This window comes from Mauremys reevesii, linkage group 1 (genome assembly GCF_016161935.1).
Source record: "Mauremys reevesii isolate NIE-2019 linkage group 1, ASM1616193v1, whole genome shotgun sequence".
Taxonomy (NCBI): domain Eukaryota; kingdom Metazoa; phylum Chordata; order Testudines; family Geoemydidae; genus Mauremys; species Mauremys reevesii.
Window position 1 is genome coordinate 66,070,534 of NC_052623.1, and position 17,917 is coordinate 66,088,450.

The 17,917-nt window shown below is 43.0% G+C and overlaps 1 protein-coding gene across 15 annotated transcripts in view; it reads left to right on the plus strand.

Annotated features, from left to right (window-relative positions):
* Nucleotides 1-17,917, plus strand: part of ENOX1 (ecto-NOX disulfide-thiol exchanger 1) — a 521,099-nt gene that overhangs the window by 155,717 nt on the left and 347,465 nt on the right. The window lies entirely within an intron of this gene.

Below are 17,917 nucleotides of genomic sequence, written 5' to 3' on the forward strand. Positions count from 1 at the left end.
CAATCCTTCCTTGGGGGGGGATGGATTAGGCCTCTTCTATCTAGCAAGCCTTTTCCATTTCTGTTTACAATAATTAAGGGAAATACTTGTTCAGATTTTATTGGGGAGTCATATAATTTATGTGAGAAAACTACATCTGATTTTAATGGAAACATATTTTGTCAGCAGCAAGATGGCATGTCAGGACTCATCTGGAGAGGGTGTGCCCAGTTCTTCTCCTGACATCTGTTTAGTGGCAGACATGAAATTCCCCTTGTGAATCACTGCAGTGCTACAGAGCCTGACTATCCATGTTCCTTCTCTCTCAAGTCATTCATTATCACACCCATGGATGGGGGGAGTAATGGTTTACTTAAGGAGAATTCCAATGGAATGAAAGATGTGAGGAACTTGAGGAAATACATTTCAAGTTCTCATTTTGCAGATGTTTTAAAGTTTAGCTCTTGTTTATGGCATTACTTCAAATGATCTTAAAACTGTATTTTAATTTTTTTAAAGTATTAATGATTGCTGTAATTTGTCCTTTCCTAAGTATGTAGTTTAGCTGGAGAGTAATTAGCAATAACCGTAATGGCAAAGTGGGGATATCTGTGTTTTAGAATCAAGAAAATTAGAGCCTTAATAATAAATTATAATGTATCAGGCTTTTGGCTAGTTCAAATTTCCCTCCTTCTGGGTTTCTATGTCTAACAACATTTCATGTCCCTTGGAAATTACATATTGATTTTATACATTAATTATTGTGAATATTAAAGTTGAAAAATGCCAGATCCTAGACATATTAAGCAGTTTTACAAGTGGTTGGATTTTTATTATTTCCATATACTTTTGGAAAGAGTATATCCAGGTTTGTAAGGAAATACTGTACAATAGAACTGATGTGATTGTTCTGAAAATGTATGTAGGCAGATGTCACTCTTGCTGATAGACGGGAAATGATCTCTAGTATGTTGCGTAAGTTGCTGCGTTAAACAGTCTGCATTTTCATTAAGAAACAAACAAGATTCTTCTCCGGCAATTGTCATACACAAGTACAAATGCAAATTTTATTATAAAGACTGTCAGAATGCAGTCTTGCCAACTCTTATGATTTTATGCAACTGTAGCAATTTTGGGGTAGTCTTTTGTCTGTGTCATGATAACATGATGAAAGGCTGCAAACTCTCAATTTTCCCCTTATTCAATATGGCCATTATCTCCTATTACTGTCAATGAGGTTGAAGCCAGCAAGATGGCCGCCATTGCCCTACAGTGACTCTGCATGTGGAAGCGAGGCTGCCCTTAACAAAGTTGCCTGCTGCCTCCCCCTGTTTTTCAATGGGATTGAAGTTATGTCTGCAGGCAAAATGGCTGCTACTCTAGGGTTCGGGGTCTAGATGCTGACACAAGAACTATGAGGCACTCAGAAGAGAGCTGAGATAGGGAGAGTGAAGGGTGGCAGGACACTGGGGTTAACCGTTAAATTTAGGGGGTACAGGGTGACTTGGGGAGGAGGAAGGAGACTGGGGGTGTGCAGAGGATAGTGATGGGATGGGGGATGGAGGGATTCGATGGCAGCTCTCTCACCCAGGTGGCAGTAGTGGTGGAGAGTCCCCTCCAGGCAGCCAGAGGAAGTACCTGTCGAAGGAGCTTCTGTGATGATGTGAGAAGTTCTTCTGCTCCTGTGGAGGAGGGCTGGACAGAGCTCTTTGTGAGAACCTCAGGGCTGAGGGGACAAACCTGACCTGCCACTGAGCTCTGCTTCCTTCAAAGTATGATTCTATATTGTTGAGAGGGTTCTGAGGCAATGGGAGACCCTGGGCCTAGCAGCATCACTTCCTGCCTTCCACTGCCTTGGAACTTCTCCTCTACTTGGGATCTGGGCAGAGGACAAGCCCTGCAAGGTATACCGCTAGGCAAGGGAGAGGAGAAACTGGGGAGGCAGTGTTGCTGGGTCTGTTACCTGGGGTTCTCTCAATCCAAAGCTCTTGGTAACTTTACTGTTTGCGAGGTGGTGTCAGGAAATAAATCAATGGGGACACGGCCCATCTGTCCAATTAAAAATTGGCACAAACCCAAAGTGCTTTTAATCCAAAATTTTATTTTAGATCTATTTTATTAGATCTCCAGCACATACAGATATGCAAAAGGTTAGAGGTCCCCAAATCTATAGTTACCCACAATCTGGAGAGGTCTTGAGTGTTGAACAACAAGGTTCAGGTGGCCAGCCCTCTGCCTGTCGCTGGGGATTCCAAGAGATGTCCGGAAGGTCAAATCCAAATCACTCAGACCTCTTTCCCTTTTTATGCTCAAAATGTCACATAGCTTGTCAGTCACCAATAACCACTGGGCAAGCTGTTTGTTAAGAAGTTTCAAGATGTTAGTTATGTAGATGTGTTTTTGGAGCGTCTACACTCTCAGGGGCCCCAACACATACACCAGAAGTCAAATATAGATAGACTTCCTGTCTTTCCAAAACCACATATTTCAGCAGTTTGAAAGAAGCAAGACAGGATGGTGCAGGCTCATGCTCAATTCTCGTGGTCACTCCCCCTCCCCTTCTGGCCTGCCTACTTATGCTAAAGCTGCTGCAAAGGCCTTACAGCTGCTTTTGGCAATAAGCATAATAATCGATATTCCAATACTGGCAGTGGCCTAAGCATTTTGCTGGGCTATCAAAATCTCCCCTAACAGGTCCAGGGAAGGGGAGAAGCCCTGGGGGGCAGCAAGATGGAGGATGGGAGTTGGCTGAAAGTCAAGACAGTAGTAGGAAATGTATGGCAGTTCCTCTATCTTAGGGGTGAGGAAAGGCTAAGTGGAGTTTCCAGCGGGCAATGGCATGCATTTTTGTGTGCAACGAAGACTGACTTTTCAACCTAAAATTATCACACACACACATAACCATAAGACTAGAGGGAGGTTAAAAACTCAGAAGACAGACTAAAAATCATGGTTTAATGGTGTTGTTAAAATCTTATGATTTGTGGGGCCAATCTCGTGATTTGTTGAGGATCTGACTCATGCTTTTTGATCTCTTGAGGTTGTCAATACTGAAAATGATAAACTTTGAGTTTGCTTTTTCATAATGGCCAGAGGGGAATAATTGTCTTTCGTTCACTGTAATATCCTGACAGTATTCAAAATTACTCCACAGCTTGTAGAATTCATGGCTAAATTCACGCTAGGGCAAAATGTCTGACATGGCTTATTCACCACTTAAGGCCAAAGATGGGGCTTAGGTGAGATTTAGGTGGTGCATAGGCCCTTGCAGGTCCTCTGTGTTATAGCATCCCAATAGAGGACACTAAAGTATGTTTATGTTTAGGAATTTAGAGTAGTCTAAGGAACTGATTAATGAGAGAGGACAGTATACGCGGAGAAAGGAGTAAAGCTGAATGTTGTGCTATCTTGGTGCTCTCCCTCTTTAAGGTTGAATATTGAACATGATGTCACCCATGAGTCGGCTTCTGCAGATACATGAAATCAGAAAGTAGGAACATTGGAAAAAACAAAAAAAATGAAAACAGTAATTCTAGCAACCTACAAGAATCCTGTTCCCAAGCAAATTAATGTGAAAAGGGGCATGTTTAGGCAATTGGACATTCTTTAGATCATAATGAGGAAATTATGAAATTGTAACAGGGAAGGATAAAGAGGAAAACAAAATACTCTATTAGCTATAATGGGCAAAGGCCACCACATATTCCAAAGCATCTGGAACATGTCAGCAGCAGACTGGTGGGACCCACTGAAAATCCTAGAAGTGCTTCCAAAGTATCTTCAAACTGTGTAAAATGGCTAACTTGTGCAATTACTTAAAAGATTGACTAATTTGTGAAAATTAGCAATATGGATGGAAGATTCAGGAGCTAGAATAAGAATGCTCACTAACTCTTCCTAGAGGTAGAGACATGTGCATAGTTACTGAACAAGCTTGCATCCAAATTCAGAGCATACGTGGAGTAGAGACAGAGCTAATTCATGAAATAGCACAGATAGAGCATGAAAAAACAATGAAAAATGCATCAAAATTTATGCAAAAGTAAATGCTCAAATATGAAGCATAGAAGACAAACTAAATGCAAAACTGATCAATACGTGCTCCGGAGAAAACCATGGTGAGGTCATATTGTTCCCTTTTTGCCTTTTTATGGATACAGATTTGGCCTTAAGCGGCAAGGTATGAGTGATTAATTGATGAGGCAGAAAGTGGCACCTTTATCTTTATTGAAACAGTGCACAAAGATATTTGCATGAAATACCTAATCTTTGTGGAAACTAGAACTTGCAGCTGATTATACAAGTGTTTTCAAGATCAATTTCCCAAACAAGACTACTTACAAATTAGCCGTTTATCGCTTACAACTTCCCTCTTTTTACACATGACAGTTACGCATGTCCCCTTTGGTACACGTTGCACATTTCCAAGTGCATATAGCGATGTTCAGATTTTCCATACTAATGGGATTAGTACATTTTATGGTTAAAAACACTTACTTTGATAAAAAGGCTATTATACTTAACGACTAAACTTTGCATTCTTAATACTATCAATAAAGGTCAACAATCTTAGTTTCATCACTCTGCATTATTATTATTACAAATTATTCTTAAAGCTTGCTAGGGGTTTGGTTCACTTAACAATAGGCCTTTACTTAACAACAGGTCCTTTGGCCTAATGCTGAACAATATGCAATAATTGTGACAAGACATATCATTATGCCTAAAAATTGCAGACAAGAAAAACAAAGAAAACAAAAACGGCACCGTTTTGAGGAAGCAAGTAGTGATTCAGAGGATGAGATTTTGCACATATGACATGAATGCAGTGTAAAACAGAAAAAGTAAATGGTTTGAAAAGCTCGTACTAGCCCCAGATGCAAAGACAAGGCATCCAGCACACAAACAAACAGGAAATTGAATTCCAAACAGACACTGGGGCATCAGTGAATATGCGAGGCTACGAAGACTTCATCAGTATTATGCAGGAGAAGAAAATGAAATTGCAACCAAGCAAAGCTAAATTAAAATGATATGATGGCACAATTGTATTACCACTAGGATAATGTAAATTACAAGCAGAATACCGTGGAAAGGTATACAGGCTGAAATTCCAGGTAGAAGGCTTTAATAGCAGCTGGGTACAAACTTGAAGTCAAGATGCACACTTTCCTTGATCCGTATAGCCCTAGCTTTATTACAATCAGCAGTGGAAGGAGTAACAAGCAAAAAAGAAGAGAGACTCAGAGGCCAAAGCTTATTATGACTGAAAAGTGAAGACCTTTCAGAACTACAACCCAGGGACCTTGTCAGGATTAAATTGTTTCCTCAGGATAAATCATGTACTTCAAAGCAAACTATGTGTGTTGAACAGATAAACCATCACTCATGTAACATAGCAGTGGATAGGCATATATTTCACCAAAACTACAAATATATTCACCCACTATGAACACAAGGCAAAAACACAGATGTGGAGGATGGTGAAATATTCACTCGGTCACGTCTTGATCAGTAGGAGATGGAAGGACTACAGGCCTATAAGCAACCAATAGATATTGGAAAAGACTATCAAAACACCACACAACCAGAAAAACCCAAGTGCAAGATAATGTCTCCTGTCATCACAGGCTTTTGCTCGCTCCAACACCAAATGGCTTGCAAAGGTATATATAAAGCTTTGTACAATACTGAGGCTTGAAAGAACCCTCCCAAATCCAGAGGAAAATATCCTAGATGTCAAGCAAGTTGAGTTATTTAATTTAAAAAAAGTTGGTGTTATGTTTTATATATGATGACATAGGCTTTATGGGGGGTTTAATAGAATGTATGTAGAAGTATGTAACCTGGTTATGACGTTCATGTTTAATTTTGCTATCTCAAATATGTGACAAAAATGATGTTACAATAACTAGCTTCCCAATAGGGGGCTCTATAGTATGCTTGTGCATAGGAATTTAAAGAACTCTGCTTTCAGGAATTCCCTGATGAGCAAGAACAGCATCCTGAAGGAAGGATATTAGAAAATATCTGGTTCTCATATAATACTGTTACACAACCTCATGGTCTATTTCTCGGTGGTTTATCACAAACAGGCAGAGTCCCCAGAGCTGTGGCATAAGCATGATCTCAGTAAAGAAAGGAAGCACATCTATTTATGGTTGTGAGTGGTTGACAAGGCAGTTCCCTTCAGCTGCTGTTGGTATGACTAAAGTATTACATATTACTAAACTATTATGAGATACACAATTGGTTGGGCTCACTTGTAGGGCTAACGTGACAAAAGCATGTGGCAACTGTCTTATTTTATTCTCCAACCAAGCATAAAACTCTAATTTTAAGAGGATTCTATATTTGGTTTAGACTTATTTTCATTTTACAGACCCTATTTAAATCTACTTTAATGAGATGATTATACAGTAAGTTATATTTAAGTTGGGTTTTACTTGGCTTGAAGACATGTACATACAGCCACAATGAAATTTTAATGACACTCACTCTGTTAAAATAACGGATGGTCTATGAATTATGGTAAAAACACCTGAAATATAACTAATTTAATCTACCTACCAGCCAACCAGGAACTGCCTGCCTGCCTACCTGCCATGATTCTGAATGTGGAATGATCAGGGAATGGAGATGCCCCTTGCTCTGCTGCTACTTGGGATCAACACTGCATTGTTGTTGTAGTGTGTGTAGTACAAACTTTGATACTGTTTTTAGTTCATGGTATATTGTTTAATGGGGAAACTGAAGGTGAATACTAATTATATTCTAATCAGCACATCTAATTACCAAGGTTTAGTGAATTTTTTTTTAATTAAAGGGTAAAATTTTGGCTGGCATTTACTCATGGATGTGTGTGAGAACAGTTAAGACCAGAGTGGGGATGCAGGATAAAAGTGACTGACATGATTCTGATTCTCCCAAACTCATGGTTAGATGGCTTCATGGAACCTCTGTGAGTGGTGGAAAAAATGGTGCCTCAGTAGAGATCTCAGAGCAGTGTCTAAGGATCAGGAGGTATAGCACATGGATGTTAATCTGCACAACTCCTGAGATGACCTCTTGTGCTCTTGCTATATGCAGTTTTTTTTATTGTGGGGGCATTGCTTGGGGCTGGTGCCAGCCACAATCCAAGTGAAGAATAATGTTTCTTTTGCGATATTAATGTGTGCCCACTTCCTGGCCAATCCAGAGTTTGTCTCCATACATGTTTTCAATATAATAAACAAAATACTTAAAAATCAAATAATGATTTGCTGCCTTGACCAGCTGGCGATTCAAACCGAGATGCAGGAAATAACACTTAAAACTGTTGTAAGTTTCCTTATTCTTTTCAAAATAATTCAAATAACGATTATATTATTTTTATAGACATTTGTTTAGACTTACAACAGCTTTGAAAATCTGTGCCTATCCTATGGGAGTGAACCACTTTTCAAATGAAAAAAAGTTCCATTCAATTACATCATGTAATGGCAGACAGCTAAAAAGTGACACCTTTTTAAAGTGCGTATATACCAATGCTAGAAGTCTAACTAATAAGATGGGTGAACTAGAGTGCCTCATATTAAATGAAGATATTGAAATAATAGGCATCACAGAAACTTGGTGGAATGAGGATAATCAATGGGATACGGTAATATCAGGATACAAAATATGTCATAAGGACAGAACAGGTCGTGCTGGTGGGGGAGTGGCACTATATGTGAAAGAAAGCGAAGAATCTAATGAAGTAAAAATCTTAAATGAACCAAACTGTACGATAGAATCTCTGTGGATAGTAATTCCGTGCTTGAATAATAAGAATATAGCAGTAGGGATATATTACCGACTACCTGACCAGAGACATTAGAGAGACTATTAAAATTAATAACTCAATAATAATGGGAGATTTCAACTATCGTCATATTGACTGGGTATATATCACCTCAGGATGGGATGCAGAGATTAAGTTTCTTGACACCTTAAATGACTGCTTCTTGGAGCAGCTAGTCCTGGAATCCACACGAGGAGAGGCAATTCTTGATTTAGTTCTAAGTGGAGCACAGGATCTGGTCCAAGAGGTGAATATAGCTGGACCGCTTAGTAATACTGACCATAATATAATTAAATTTAACATCGCTGTGGCGGGGAAAACACCACAGCAGCCCAACACTGTAGCATTTAATTTCAGAAAGGGGAACTACACAAAAATGAGGAGGTTAGTTGAACAGAAATTAAAAGGTACAGTGCCAAAAGTTAAATCCTTGCAAGCTGCATGGAAACTTGTTAAAGACACCATAATAGAGACTCAATTTAAATGTTTACCCCAAATTAAAAAACATAGTACGAGAACCAAAAAGTGCCACCATGGCTAAACAATGAAGTGAAAGAAGCAGTGAGAGGCAAAAAGGCATCCTTTAAAAAGTGGAAGTTAAATCCTAGCGAGGAAAATAGAAAGGAGCATAAACTCTGGCAAATGAAGTGTAAAAATATAATTAGGAAGGCCATAAAAGAATTTGAAGAACAGCTAGCCAAAGACTCAAAAAGTAATAGCAAAAACATTTTTAAGTACATCAGAAGTAGGAAGCCTGCTGAACAACCAGTGGGGTCACTGTCTGATTGAGATGCTAAAGGAGCCCTCAAGGATGATAAGGCCATTGTGGAGAAACTAAATGAATTCTTTGCATTGGTCTTCATGGCTGAGGATGTGAGGGAGATTCCCAAACCTGAGCCATTCTTTGTAGGCGACAAATCTGAGGAACTGTCCCAGATTGAGATATCAATAGAGGAGGTTTTGGAACAAAATGATAAACTAAACAGTAATAAATCACCAGGACCAGATAGTATTCACCCAAGAGTTCTGAAGAAACTCAAATGTGAAATTGCAGTAATACTAACTGTAGTCTGTAACCTGTCATTTAAATCAGCTTCTGTACTGAATGACTAGAGGATAGCTAATGTGACGCTAATTTTTAAAAGGGCTCCAGAGGTGATCCTGGCAACTACAGACTGATAAGCCTGACTTCAGTACTAGGCAAACTGGTTGAAACTATAGTAAAGAACAAAATTGTCAGACAACATAATTTGTTGGGGAAGAATCAACATGCTTTTTGTAAAGGGAAATCATGCCTCACTAATCTACTAGAATTCTTTGAGGGGGGTCAACAAGCATATGGACAAGGGTGATCCAGTGGATATAATGTAGTTAGATTTTTAGAAAACCTTTGACAGGGTCCCTCACCAAAGGCTCTTAAGCAAAGTAAGCTGTCATGGAATAAGAGGGAAGGTCCTCTCATGTATTGGTAACTGGTTAAAAGATAGGAAACAAAGGGTAGGTATAAATGGTCAGTTTTCAGAATGGAGAGAGGTAAATAGTGGTGTCCCCCAAGGGTCTGTACTGGGACCAGTCCTAGTCAACTTATTCATAAATGATCTGGAAAAAGGGGTAAACAGTGAGGTGCAAAAATTGCAGATGATACAAAACTACTCAAGATAGTTAAGTCCCAAGCAGACTGCGAAGAGCTAGAAAAGGATCTCTCAAAACTGGGTGTCTGGGCAACAAAATGGCAAATGAAATTCAATGTTGATAAATGCAAGGTAAATACACTGGAAAATATAATCCCAACTATACATATAAAATGATGGGGTCTAAATTATCTGTTAACACTCAAGAAAGAGATCTTGGAATCATTGTGGATAGTTCTCTGAAAACATCCATTCGATGTGCAGCGGCAGTCAAAAAAGTGAACAGAATGTTGGGAATCATTAAGAAAGGGATAGATAATAACACAGAAAATATCATTTTGCCTCTTTATAAATCCATGATACGCCCACATCTTGAATACTATGTGCAGATGTGGTCCCCTATCTCAAAAAAGATATATTGGAATTGGAAAAGGTTCAGAAAAGGGCAACAAAAATGATGATGGGTATGGAACGGCTTCCATATGAGGAGAGATTAATAAGACTGGGACTTTTCAGCTTGGAAAAGAGACGACTAAGGTGGGATATGATTGAGATCTGTAAAATCATGACTGATGTGAAGAAAGTAAATAAGGAAGTGTTATTTACTCCTTCTCATAACACAAGAACTAGGGGTCCCCAAATGAAATTAATAGGCAGCAAGTTTAAAACAAACAAAAGGAGGTATTTCTTCACACAATGCACAGTCAACCTGTGGAACTCTTTGCCAGAGGATGTTGTGAAGGCCAAGATTATAACAGGGTTCAAAAAGAACTAGATAAATTCATGGAGGATAGGTCCATGAATGGCTATTAGCCAGGATGGGAAGGGATGGTGTCCCTAGCCTCTGTTTGCCAGAAGCTGGAAATGGGTGACCGGGAATGGATCACTTGATGATTACCTGTTCTGTTCATTCTCTCTGGGACACCTGGCATTGGCCACTGTCAGAAGACAGGATACTGGGGTAGATGTGGATACTTTGGTCTGACCCAGTATGGCCGTTCTTATAGTCCTACTGGTATAAATCAATCTGAGTTCCCACAGGAATAACCAACATATGGTTGCTGCAAAATCTGAGTTCCAGCGGTATGAGTCACCAACTCAGTCACAAAGAATAGTTAACAGAAACAGGTCATGTGTCTTAATTATATGAGCAAGAGAGAGAGAGAATCCACGGTGAAATAATGTATTTTAAAGGGTTGTTGGCATAAATTTAGGATGGCTACATTACTCACAAATGGTGGAATGTAGAGGACATTAAGAGGTACAATGGGTATGATTAAAAAGTTAATGCCAATAAAACCTTTAAACTATACCACCTAGTCCCCCTTTGGGGCGGCAGGGGTTGGGAGGATTGTCACATATTACAGAAAATCTGTTGCAGCTTTCTTCCTAAAATGTTAAAATTGGCTACGAATAAGGTTTTGAGGCCCCAGCTGGATATAAGGGAGTAGGGCTGGCTCCAGCTTTCTTGCTGCCTCAAACAGCAAAGAAAAAAAAAAAAGGTAAAGCCGCGATCGGTGGCACTTTGGTGGCAGTTCTACCGCGCCACCGGTTCTTCCCTCTGAGAGGGACTGAGGGACCCGTCGCCGCAGACCCGTACGTGCCGCCCCTTTCCATTGGCTGCCCCAAGCACCTGCTTCCTGCGCTGGTGCCTGGAGACGGTCCTGTAAGGGAGCGATGTGTGGCCTTCTGGACAGAAAGAATCTAGGTTGTGGGCTGGACAGTTCTGAGGGAGGAACCTTAGGAATCGCAGTTCCTATGGTGAAGGGTTGAACTTATCACTGTTACATTTGTTGTTCCCTACCTGCTTCTTAACTGAGCTGAACCCCAAAAGAGGTGTGTGTTTGGACCTCATATAAAGTGTGAACTGTGTCTATAGTTGGGAAAAGAGGCAATGTCCTAGTCAAATATATCAAATATTATGATCAAAAGAGAGAACAGAAGAAAAGCCTAACAATCTCTCCCAACCCACATTGGCTACCTGCAGTCCAGTGGGAGCACTCTGCATGCACAGGAAGGAGGACTGAGTTTGAATATCATCCTCTTGTTCCCCATGCTAGCTGCTGCCTTGTCCAATCACTGTTTCCAAGTTGCTTTACCAGTATTTTAGTAAATGTGATGCTATTTGCTTCCTGACTGTTGCTGGGTTGCAGGTCAGGGAACAGGATTGGGAATGATCAGAATTGGAAAGCAGTGGAGTGGGGAGGGTCATGTTAGCTGCCCTATGTGCACTACAAGATCACTTCATGCCTGGGCTGATGCCAACTTGTGGGAAATGCTGGCATTAATGTGGTGGGTTTATTTAATTTCCAAATGTAACAATACCCTCCCAGAGATTAGCGGGGTTCTAGAGTACTAGGAAATCTTAGTCCTTATCCTTTTCTCCTGCTTTCATAAATCTTCATCTCACCTTTACCTCTCTTCTTCCTCTAACTCATGCTAGCTCTACTGATACTGGTCTAAACCTGGCCTTCGATCATGCATATCCACATTCTTCACCGCCCATTGTCATTCCCACGCTCTACCCTATTAAATCTGTTGCCATCCACTTCCTTCCCTTCTTCTGCTCCCTCTGGAACACATGCTACTGCTACATGAAAAAAATAAAAAAATAAAATAGTAGTAGTATCAAGATGTGTATAGAGTGAACCTAATTAACCATGTAATATCATTACAATCCTTGTCCTCCCTTCCCCTTTTCTTTCCCCTACTGTTTATTGTTCTCTTTTGCTGCATCACTTCTGAAATTAGCTTGTAAACTCCTTGGGGCATGAAGACTCTCTTTTGTTTATGTGAAGCACCCACCCACTTTAGACACTATACTAACAATAATCCTCCTCATATAAAACTATTTGCACTGACTACTCACGGTGTAGCATCTGCACCTAATTACTGGAGAAGTCTGCCTTATTCACATTAGTTAAACAACAATTAATCTTGATAGGGAACAAAATGACTAATAATAACTGGCTAGTTCCAGCATTAAGACAAACCAGATTGCTGAGAATAGTTGAATGTTTGATAATGGACAGGAATGGAAAAGGGACCTTGGGAGCCCAATTTACTGAAAATGCAAAGGAGCTTTATGGAAATCCCACATACTCTACACTGGATGATATTCTGCACTAATATTTCAGTTTTATTATTAGACAGAAAAAAATAAAGTTCCCAAGATGCAAAAAACCAAAAAGGGCTAGATAAAAATGTGCTTACTCAATGCATAATGCATTAACTATATTTTGTTCCATTTGCACAGAGCAAAAGAGAACAAATAACCAATATTTTTGGCCCCTCCTGGGCCTTTGTCAAGAAGAATTTCCCTCAGCAGTTTGGTGGGGGAAAAGAATTAAAAAAAAGAAAAAGACGTAGACAAGTTTTTAAATGGGTTCCTCACGTGAGCCTACAAATCTGTATCTACAATTACCTATGTTTTTCTTTTTCTGTGCACAGTCACTTTTAGTTGTGAATAATAGAATGTATATTTCTAGGTATTGAATTAATGGGTGGAAACTCATGCCCACTGATCATATAGTCCAGGCTCAGTCCTGCAGACCTGACTGTTGCAAGCAGCTGTTACTCAATGCAAGTAGTTGTACTGAAGTTAACGGGGCTATTTGCATGTGTAAGGGTTTGTTGGATGAGGCTTTTACACACACATGCTATTATTTGTACCAATGAGTGACTGTCCTCAAAACTGAGAGTGTAAATTTAGAAACTGTTTGTCATGAAAGTAGATTTAAAGGCTGTAACTTAAAACCAACCTTTTTCTTCTGAGAGAAGCGCCTGCCTACTGTTCACTGCAAAATTAACTTAGGTTCTGACTCAAATGCTGTCCCCAACCCAAATTCTGTCCACACACAAAAACCTCTTGCTCAAGTGTGGTGGTGCCTTACAGCTGAAGTAACTGGGCCATCTGGGAGTGCAGGCTTAAGCCTGAGTTTGGCTTACACTCAAAGTGCCAACAGGGCTCTGCACTGTGGATGTAGGCAGGATTTACTGTAGACTTCTTCATGCCATCTCCTGAAGTATAGAACATATGGCAAGATACCATCAGTGGAGAGTAACCAGTGGTTTTAACAAACACATCTGAACAGTGACATTGATTTGCTTGCATTTTTGCATTTTTCCCAATTAGTGTTGGCCATACATCTTTTCATCCATAGAAACTGCATTAATTTCATTGCAATTCCTGAAATGACCTGTGACTATCTTTGTATTTCTTTGCGTGTGTGTGTGTGTGTGTGTGTGTGTGTGTGTGTGTGTGTGAGAGAGAGAGAGAGAGAGATGGATGGCAGGAGAGAGATCACTTGATCATTACCTGTTAGGTTCACTCCCTCTGGGGCACTTGGCATTGACTACTGTCGGTAGACAGGATACGGGTCCAGATGGACCTTTGGTCTGACCCAGTATGGCCATTCTTATGTTCGTGTGTGTGTGTGTGTGTGTGAGAGAGAGAGAGAGAGATGCAAGCAATCAGGTGTTTCCTGTATGCCTATTTTTAAGGGACTCTTCAAAGGTTTGTATAAGGATTTTTTTATTATGCTTCCTCTTAGCTCAGCCATTTGCTTCCTGTATGAAAGATATTTGTATATCTGTAAACTAATTTTCTATTTTTATAGTATTTTCTGTATTGAGAATCATTATAAGCTAAATAAGTCTAAAGATTAACTTATAATTGATGATAATGTGTGAAAATATAAGCTATGCATTTCTGAGAAATGTCACCATGTTTGATAGTTTTTGTGAGATGACAAACTAGTCATGTGATGCTGCCCTTGTGGGCTAGCACTGTCTTTGAAAATGCCTTGTGGTTCTACTTTCTTGCCAACACAGCTTTTCAGAGGTACAAAGAGGCCTCTCACTCTGGATAACTACCTCTTAAATATACTTAGAACAGATTACAAGAAGCCTTTAGGTCAAATGTTCACAGTGGTTTCCATTTGTGGTAATACAGCCGTTGTGTATATAAATCACTTGTGCATGCAGTTTTTGAGGGTTATTAGCTCATGGCTCCTAAGGTATATCTACACTGCATGCTTTTTTGGGCAATGCGTAGAGTGCATACACAAATAGCCTCCTTGCATTAGTATAAACTGCCTCAAGGGTGTGGGTTTGTCAACACCCTACATAGCTCTCTACTTCAGGGCCGCCTTGGGGGGGGGCAAGAAGGGCAATTTGCCCCAGGACCCGCAGGGGCCCCCACGAGAGTTTTTCAGGGCCCCTGGAGCAGGGTCCTTCACTCGCTCAGGGTGCCCCCGAAAACTCTTGCGGGGCCTGGGCCCCTGGAACTTTTTCCGCTCCGGATCGTCATTGGCAATTCAGTGGTGGGGGGTCCTTCCTCTCCGGGACCCACCGCCAAAGTGCCCCGAAGACCCGCGGCGGGGGGTCCTTCCGGCACTTCCAGGACCCGCTGCCAAAGTGCCGGGTCTTCAGTGGCAATTCGGCGGCAGGGGCTCCCTGCCGCCAAAGACCCCAGGCTCCCTGAATCCTCTGGGTGGCCCTGCTCTACTTGCCCAGACCCTGCCTCAGTCTCAACACTGCTGTTTTTAGCTGTGTAATGTCCTACTCATAGGCGGCAGGTTTGTATAATTTTTGGTGGGGCCCAAAATGGTGGTGCCCCCCTACTCCCGCCCTGTAAGCCGATATAAAATGAAGCTACAACGCGTCAGTGCCACAAGATTACAAGGGTCAATTAAAAGTGGAAAGTCAGAAGCAGCACTTGCCTACTTCAATATACAGTATTATATTTTGTTGCACCTGTTGTGATGAAGTGGGAATGTTCTTAATATTTTCTCTGAATACTGTGTGGGTGCCTCAGTTTCCCCTGCAAGATGCCAACTGAAGGTGTTGGGGACAAAGAGATCAGGTGGCCTCCTTGTCCAGAAGAGACACAGAGGCCAGAGGAGGGAGTGTCAGTTTGGAGCTGGCTGGGGAAATGGGGAGAGACCCAGAACTTGGTTCTGGGCTCCCCACCCCCCGAAGATGGACCTGACAGAGGGGTTCTGTTTTCTGTACCAACAAGCTCTGTTTAAACTGTGTTCCCGTCATCTAATAAACCTTCTGTTTTACTGTCTGGCTGAGAGTCACATCTGACTGCGGAGTTGGGGTGCAGGGCCCTCTGGTTGCCCCAGGACCAGCCTGGGCAGACTCACTGTGGAAAGTGCATGATGTGGAAGGGCATGCTGAATGCTCCAAGGTCAGACCCAGGAAGGTGTAAGCTTCTTGCCCTGGAGACAGTCTGCTCCGAGAGAGGAGGCTCCCCCAGAGTCCTGACTGGCTTTGTATGGAGTTGTTCCAAAGCATCACAGCATCCCCTTCCACACCGTGCACTTCCCAGAAGTCCGCACAAGCACTGACACTCCCTCCTCCGGCCTTTGTCTCTTTTCCAGGCATTAGGAGGCCACCCGATCTCTCTGTTCTCCAACACCTTCAGTTGGTACCTTGCAGGGGAAACTGATTTGGGAGAAATGAAGTAAAAGCTGCCCAAACCGAGCTTGAGCACTCCTGAATTTTGAGGTGTTCAAATCCGGAAGGCAGGTGCTGGGGGTGGGAGAGGGCTGTGGGCTCCATGGGGAAGCATGGCAGCAACTGTCTGGAGCTGCACGGAGCCAGACACGCTGGTCTGAGTGGCACAGTAAGCGGTTTGGGGGTTGGAGAAGAGGTAGGGGGTTCCGGGGGGCAGTCAAGGGACAAGGAGCAGGGGCGGTTGGATGGGGCAGAGGTTTGAAGGGGCAGTCAGGGGACAGGCAGCAATTGGATGGGCATGGGAGTCCAGGAGGTTTATCAGGGGACAGGTAGGGGGTGCGGTCCTGGGGGGGAAGGTGGGTGGGGTCTCAGGAGGGGGCAGTTGGGGACAAGGAGAAGGGAGGCTTAGATAGGGGCTGAGGTCCTAAGGGGCAGTTAGGGGCAGGGGTTTCGGGAGAGGGTAATCGGGGAACAAGGACCAGTGGTGCTTATATAGGGGGTGGAGGTCCTGGGGGGCAGTTGGGGCAGGGGTCTGGGGAGGGGGCAATCAGCGGCCAGGGGCTGGGATTCAAAGGGCTCTGGGCTGCTGGCAGCCGCGGGGATCCCAGAGCCCTTTAAATCCCGCAGTGGGCAGCCCAGAGCCTCCCTGCCCGCTGCGGCGGGGAGCCCAGAGCCCTTTAAATCTCAGCCGCGGCTGGGATTTAAAGGGCTCTGGGCTGCCTGCAACCGCGGGGAGCCCAGAGCCTTTTAAATCCCAGCCGCGGCCGGGAATCAGAGGGCTCTGGGCTGCCCGCTGCGGCAGGGAGCCCAGAGCCTTTTAAATCCCAGCCGCGGCCGGGAATCAGAGGGCTCTGGGCTGCCCGCTGCGGCTGGGAGCCCAGAGCCTTTTAAATCCCAGCCGCGGCCGGGAATCAGAGGGCTCTGGGCTGCCCGCTGCGGCGGGGAGCCCAGAGCCTCTGATCCCAGCCGCGGCTGGGAATCAGAGGCTCTGGGCTCTCACGCGGCAGGCAGCCCAGAGCCCTCTGATTCCCGGCCGCGGCTGAGATTTAAAGGGCTCTGGGCTCCCCGCCGCAGCGGGCAGCCCAGAGCCCTCTGATTCCCTGCCGCGGCTGGGATTTAAAGGGCTCTAGGCTGCCAGCAGCGCAGAGCAGGGGAGAAACCTAGCTCCAAATATTGCTGGAGCAGAGCCCCTGTCTGTGAATATTCCTGGGGCTAAAGCCCCAGGAGCCCATATAAGTTGGCGCCCATGGTCCTACTAGAGGAAAAGCTCCGGCAGGGGAGAGGCATCAGGGAAAGGTTCCATCAGGTCCTTGCTGCTGGAGACTTTCCCCACTGCTTCCCCCTGCCAGAGCCTTTCACTGATATGTATAGCTACACACTGCCGTGTGGACACAGCTTGCTTTTCACTGCAACGTGTAGCTACACATACCTTACCTGAGGCCAACACTAGTGTGTAATATAGAGCTACCTCTAGATTCCACAGTGTTGGACACATTACAAAAGTGTATAGATGTGACTTTGCAAACACAAGTGGAATTTACATGTGCAGAACATGGCCTTCATTTGTGTGTGTGCAGTAACTTGTGTGCAAAATGTTTTAGGCCTATTTTTTCTACACACTAATGATAGACTGCACATGCACAAAAATGAGTGCTTGCACAAATTGAACATGAGTCAAATACAGAAATGTTTTGTATGTGCATGTGGTTGCACAAAAACTGTGCATGTATATGATTTGTATAGGCAAAATTATACTTGCACAAAAGGAAGCCATTAGCTACATGTCTACACTGGAATAAAATACCTGAGGCACAGCTGTGACTGGCTCGGGTCGGCTGACTTGGGTGCGTGGGGCTCAAGATGTTAGCGCTCGGGCTGGAACCCGGACTTTGGGATCTCACAGCACAGAGTCCAAGAGCTTGGGCTTCTGCCTGACCCCTTCTACACAGAAATTTTACAGCACAGCCCAAGCCCTGTGAGCTAACTGGGGCCAGCCACATGTGTTTAATTGCTGGGTAGA